This window comes from Lynx canadensis, chromosome Y (genome assembly GCF_007474595.2).
Source record: "Lynx canadensis isolate LIC74 chromosome Y, mLynCan4.pri.v2, whole genome shotgun sequence".
NCBI lineage: Eukaryota > Metazoa > Chordata > Mammalia > Carnivora > Felidae > Lynx > Lynx canadensis.
This window is the reverse complement of record NC_050200.1, coordinates 1207467-1214507: the sequence shown is the minus strand read 5'-3', so window position 1 is coordinate 1214507 and position 7041 is coordinate 1207467.

Sequence of the window (7041 nt, the reverse complement as noted above, 5' to 3'; positions counted from 1 at the left end):
TTTAGGCTGTTGGAGGTGTGTTTATGAATGTATTTACTTTAAGAAGAAAAACATTGTTTTATTGCAGAAATACGCATTCAGTTCTACATATGATTCCAGTAGCTTCACAGAGCCACTGAGTTCTTCCTCAGATTTCATACTAAGAACCCTTATAATCTTACACTGAACTGTACTAGTGCGCCTGGCTGGCTGAATTGGTAGATCATGCAACTCCTAATTTCAGGGTGGTGAGTTCAAACCTCGTAATGGGCATGCCAATCAAGTTCCATACCATCAGCACAGAGCCTGAGACTGGACTTGAACCCGTGAACCAGAGATCATGACCTAAGCTAAGATCAAGAGTCAGACACTTAACTGACTTAGCCACCCAGGTGTCCTAAGAGAAGAATTTATTAAGTACTAGTTATAGTGTTAGAATCTCCGTTTATGATAGAGGACTAATTTATTTTCCCTTATGCTGGTATGAATTTTTGCTTTATGTATGTTTGGATTAAGTACAGGTAAGTTGGACCAACTGTGTTTTACCATGAAATGTCTGTTTTCAGGTAGACAAACTTATCTACAATTAACATATCTATACCAGCATAATTTTTGTTAGTAACTACCTAGTATATCTTTTAATTTTGGGCTTTTGGTTTCAGCTGTAATTTTAGCCAATATTATAGCATTTGAGTTTTTAAAAAGTCAGAAATATTTTCACTTGTGTTCCCATAGGATACAGTGAACAAAGATCAGAAATTTGCATTCTCAAAGGATACAATGAACAAAGCACATTTAACTGGTTTCTTCAGGCAAACTAAGACATATAGCCTATAACATGTCTCTGGTTCTTTACCAACAAATGAGTTAGAGACAGGCGATAGATCAGAAACTCTGTATTTGATTTAGGAACTGTCTCATAATATGCTCATTGGATAACATATTAGAGCTTTTTTTAATAATCTTTCCTGAAAATTCATTTTAGTTCGACCTTTGAACGTCAAGGTTTGAATTGCATGTGTCCTCATACTGTAGCAAGTACTATAAATGTATTTTCCTTAATTCTTTCCTGCCTGTAACTTTGTTATAGTATATAATACACGTAACATGCAAACTGTCTGTTATTTTGCTATTATCATTAAGGCTTCTAGTCAGCAGTAAACTTGTATGTAAGAAATTACACACATTTTGGTTGCAAAAGTATTGGCACCTCTAAACCCTGCCAACAGCTTTAATTGTTCAATTAAATTGTTCTGAATTTAATTTTGTATAAAATATTTCTTTGTGAAAGACTCATGCAACTGAGGTATCAGGAGTAATGATCATCTTATGATTGTCTATAGCCATGGAACAGTCTAAATTTTGAAAACCAAAGGATGGCTTAGAGGGAGGTAGTGGTTTCAAAGGGTAAACAGATGGTAAAAAATGCTAGTTTTTCCTATCATTTGTTTCTTAATACTTCCTCACTGAAAAGTTGTGAATGATGTATTTTGTGTGATGTTTTCTTGCATATTTGTGGCCTGTTTCTGATGAGTACCAACCAACTTTTAGGTCTCAGTACAGGCAATGTATGTGAGTGGAAGGGCCCAAAAGAAAGGAAAAGTTAAATAAAAGAAAAAAAACATTTTTTAAATGTTTATTTTGGGGAAGAGAGAGACAGAGCACAAGTGGGGGAGGGACAGAGAAAGAGAGAGAGACCCAGAATCCAAAACTGAACTGTCAGCACAGAGCCTGAGGTTGGTCTCGAACTCGTAAGCTGTGAGATCATGATCTGAGCCAAAGTCTGAGGCTTAACCAACTGAGCCACCCAGGCGCCCAAGAAGTAAAAGAAAAAATTTTAAAATAAATTTAAAAAAGTAACAAATGAAGGATGTTATGACTGGTAGTAGTAGCAATTGTGATAATTATTTGGATTCTAAGTATATAAGATGATAAAATTTCACTAAGGGGATCTCTCTGTTGTACAGTTTAAATGATGCAAACATAAAATGCCATAGTTTTTATTTCTTAGGAATGAAAATAGTAAATGAAAAGATACTCTCACTGACTCATGCCACACTCTCAGAAGTGGGAATTTTAAAAAATGCTTGTTCATATGTTATGTGTGCCTTTTACACAAAGGGATCATGCCTAAAAGAGCTGCTACATCTCTGTTCATGCAAATGCATTATTTGAATGTCTTGTAAGGGTTTAAAAGACAGCAACTCAGACATACATGCTGCCTAGAAAAACATGCTTTGTAGAATGGAAAACAATTACATCATGTACTTTGAAATATTGATGAGAGGAGGAAAGATTAAGAGTAATGCTTGGAAATTAAATGACTCTTTATACTAAACAAGTTAAGTTTACTTTTTTTTCTAGTTTGCAGAGAGTTTTCATATGTTCAGATGTCTTTTTTTTTTCAGTTTAAGTTAAAATATTATGTTCATTGATTGATAAGTGTTAACCTAGTACTTCATTCCTGAAAGAGTCCACTTGATATATGTAGTACCTTTTAAATTTATTGCTGGCTATGTTTCACTAAAAAAATAATAATGATAATAGAGATTCTGCAGTTTGCTCTTTTTATCACTTAGTCATATTAGAAAGTTTGCGTCGAATTGGTATTTCATGCTTAAGCGCTCACCAGAATTCACTGTAAACCACAAAAGCCATGTGAGCCCTTTTTGTCTCTTCTATTTTATGGGAAATATTTTTATTTAAAATTTATATTTCTTTCATAAATGTACTATAATTCAAATTATGTCTTTGTTGGGTGAGCTTTGGTAGTTGTGTCTTTCAAAACTTTGTCCATTTCATGTAAGTTATAAATTTATTGGTGTAAAATTAATCATGAGATTCCATTATCCTTGTGAAATAGTGGATTCTATAGTGTAACCTTTTTCACTCTGGATATTGGTAATTTGTGGCTTCTCTTTTTTTCTAGGTAGCTAGATGTTCATGACTTTACTCCTCAAAGAATCAACTTTTTTTTAATTTTTTTTCTTTATAGTTTTCTGGTCTCATTATTGATCTTTGCACTTAGAACAGGTGTCTTCTCTGCTTTCTCTAGCTGTAATGTGTGCTTCCTCACTTGGATGCTTAGCTTTTTTCCTAACATAATCATTTGCTACTATACACTTACATCTGTGTACTACTTTGTTCAACCCACAAATTCTAAAATGTACTATATTTATAACAAGTTTGGGATGACTGGCTGGCTCAGTCTATATAGCATGCAACTGTTGATCAGAGGTTCATGAGTTCAAGCCCCACGTTGGATGTAGAGAGAACTTTTCTTTAAAAAGAGAGGAAAAAGGTTTTCTTTTGAGACCTTTTCTTTAACCTATAACTATTTAAAATTATACTGATTAATTCCCAAGCATTTGGGATTTTCCAGGTATCTTTCTGTTACTAGATTCTAACTTAATCCCTACTTTCCTTCCCTCCTGCCTGCTTCCCTCCCTTTTTCCTTCTTTCCTTATTAAAAAATCTACCTCCAACATGGAGCTTGAACTCACAACCCGGAGATCAGGAATTGCATGCTCTACCACCTGAACCAGCTAGACACTTAAATATTTAATTTCTTTATAGTCAGAGAAACTACATTTTGTGAGTTTTACATACCTCAGAATATAGTATGTTTTATGGAATGTTCTATGTATTCTTGAAAATACTAAAACTGCTACTGTTAGTCCCTAACATCCCTAGCCTGGGTGGCTCAATTGGTTAAGCATCCGACTTCAGCCCATAATCTCATGGTTCGTGGGTTTGAACTCCAATTCAGCCTCTGTGCTGACCGTTCAGAGCCTAGAGCCTACTTCAAATTCTGTGTCCTCATGACTCTACCCCTCCCCCATTCATGCACGCACTCTCTTGTCTCACTTTTAAAATCTGTGAGGCTTAAAAATAAATAAAATCTCTGAGGCTTTTGCGGGGCACCTGGGTGGCACAGTTGGTCAATATCCAACTCTTGATTTCAGCTCAGGTCATGATCTCATGGCTTGTAAATTAGAGCACGCCTCTGGCTCCCTGCTGACCATGGCTTCATGCTAAGGATGTGGAGCCTGCTTGGGATTCTCTCTCCCTCTCTCTGCTCCTCCTCCACTAAGCTCCCTCTCTGAGAATAAATAAACTTAAAAAAAAAATAGGCTTTTTTGAAAGCAGTTTTACTAAAATATAATTGATATACCAAACAATTTACCTATTTTAGTACAAGTGTATGGTGGTTTAGTATATTCATCTATATGTGCAGCAATCATCACAATCCATTTTACAGCATTCATATTTACAAACTCAAAAAGAAACCATGTACACTTTTACTACTACCATAATCCCCCTCCCTATCCTTTGTACCCCTGCCCAGCCCTAACAGTCACTTGGTACAGTTCCTCATTGTTTAAATTTGCCTGTTCTAGAAATTTCATATAAATGAGATAATAAAATATGTGGTCTTGGCGACTGGAATTTTCACTTAGCATGTTTTCATATTTTGTCAATTTGTAACATTTACCAAAGCTTCATTCTTTTTTTGTAATACCAGAATATCCTTTTGTATGGATACATAACATTATGGTTAGCTATTTGCTGGTTGATGGACATTTATATCGTCCCCACATTTTATTTCTAGGGATAAATCTGCTCTAAACATTCATGTACTCATATTTGAGTAGACACGTTTTCATTTATTGTGGGTATATACATTGGAGATGAATGGCTTGGTCACAACATAACAATGTTTAACCTTTTAAGGAAATGCCATATTATTTTTCCAAAGTAGTTGCCCCAGCTGTACCAGCAATATATGGGAATTCTCTCTTGCTTTGTTCAGTTGTCTTACTGGGTTCTAGGAGGTTTTTTTTTAATCTTTTAAAAAATTTTTTTATTTTATTATTTTAGAGAGATGGATAACAGGGGTGAAGGGCAGAGAGAGAGAGAGAAAAAGACTCTTTAAACAGGCTCCACCTTCATAATGGACCCTAACATGAGTCCCACAACCCTTGGATCATGACCTGAACCAAAATCAAGATTCAGAAGCTCAAACAACTGAGCCACCCAAGTGCCTAGGAGTTCTTTATATATGAATACGTATCAGATATGATATACACGTATTTTGTGAGTTGATTTCACTTTATTGATAGCATCCTTTGAAGCATGAAAGTTCATCCTCTTTTTTTACTTCCAAATTCTTTTTGGCTTTTATAGTTTTATATGTGGTAAGAATCTCTGCATTTATTCAATCTTGAGATTGTTCAGCTTCTTAAATCTGTAGTCTCATGCCCTTAAATTTGTGGAGTTTTTTTTCTAGCCATTACTTCTTCAAATATTCTTCCCTTCCTTTCTCCTTTTCTCTTTCTTTCCATTCTTCTGTTATGTATTATTTTGATACTCAAATTTTCTCTTAAGAACGAGTGCAAGCTTCTTCAGATTAGATTGTGACAACTCTTGAACAGAGTAGTAATTTTTAGTACTTTTCTTACTTTGTGGGATAAGATGGCCTAGTCTGTAAATCACCATTTCTCTAGAAGACCTAGTTGCTCTTAGTGGGAAATTACCTACACAAAAAAATGCCTGAGTACCAGAGATGCTTCTTGCTAGTGGTCATTGTTCTAAGCTTCACATGATTGAGTTTTACCTATTAAGAAGGACTCATTTGCTGTTGTGCCTTTTGGTTTATAATCCGTGAGGTAGAACTCAGCAGGTGCACTTTTAGAAATTAATATCTTACTCAACTAGTAACTCATGGTAAAAATAGTACTTGTAAATCACCTAATTAGCAGTCATCATTTAAATTAATCAGGGAATAGGCAGGTTAGAAGTTTGTGCTTTATATTAATAGATATAGGGAGTGAAAGCAAAATATGCAACTTGCTCATAATGTAAGTTAAATAGTTTCTTTTTTTTAAAGCATGGTTAGTGTGATAGTTAATTCTATGTGTCAACTTGGTTAGGCCATTTTGCCTAGATATTTAACTCACTATTATTTGAGAAGTTTCTGTGAAGTGTTTTAGATGACTAACATTCAAATCAGTAGATTTTGAGTAAAACAGTTTACCCTCCATGGTGTAAAGAGGCCTCTTTCAATCAGTTTGAAGAGCTTTTAGAGGAAAAGACTTACCTCAGACTCAAATTGAAATATCAACTTTTCCCTGAGTCTCCAGCCCACTGATCTATCCCATAAAATTAAGACTTGCCAGCCCCCACATCTTAAGAGGCAATTCCTTAAATTTGTCTTTTTTTCTCTTTCACTCTGTACCTCCTGTTCTCTTTTTCTGGAGAACTCTAGTACAGATTTTTGTTCTGAGAAGTAGAGTGCTACAGTTACAAATCCTTAAAATGTGGAAGCAGCATAGAAATGTATTACTGTGTAGAGGTGAATGGTAAAAAAAAAAAAAAGTCTAGATTATCTAAAGCAATTATTGGTAGAAATAGAGATATTGAAGTTGCTCTGGTGAGATCTTAGGTGGAAACGAGTAACATTTTAGAAACTGAAAGAAAAGCAACACTTGTTAGAAAGTGGTAAAGTATTTGGCTGTATTCTGTTTTAGTGTTTTATGGAAGATAGAATTCATCAGTGATGAATGTAGGTATTTAGCTTGAAGAGATTTCTAAGCAAGGTACTGAAGATGTGACCACGGTTCTTCATTGGAAAAAGATGGAAAGAACTTGTATTCTCTTACTCAGGTCATTTATGTTAATTTTTCAAAATGGTAGAAAAAAATCTAACTACCAGTTACACACTAAAGAAGAAATACATTTTAGAATAATATAAATTCCTTTGCTTGCTTTGAAACCAGATTGTTTTTTATTAATAGCATTTGCTTTTCGGATAGTCTGCTGTCAATCTCTCTAAAGTTTCCCTTTATGTATTTCTTCAAGAAAACGAAAGCACTTTAGAATGTCTTTACTCTGCCATACACATTTCTTTATTTGGAGTTCCCCAGAGGCAAGCACCAAATACATGTTTGCTACCCCCTGTGCTGAGACTTCTACAGGCTTCTCCTCTAATACTAAATTAATAGTAATTTTAAAGAAAGACAGGTGTAGGTCCTTTAAATGATGTAAGACATAAGATGCTTA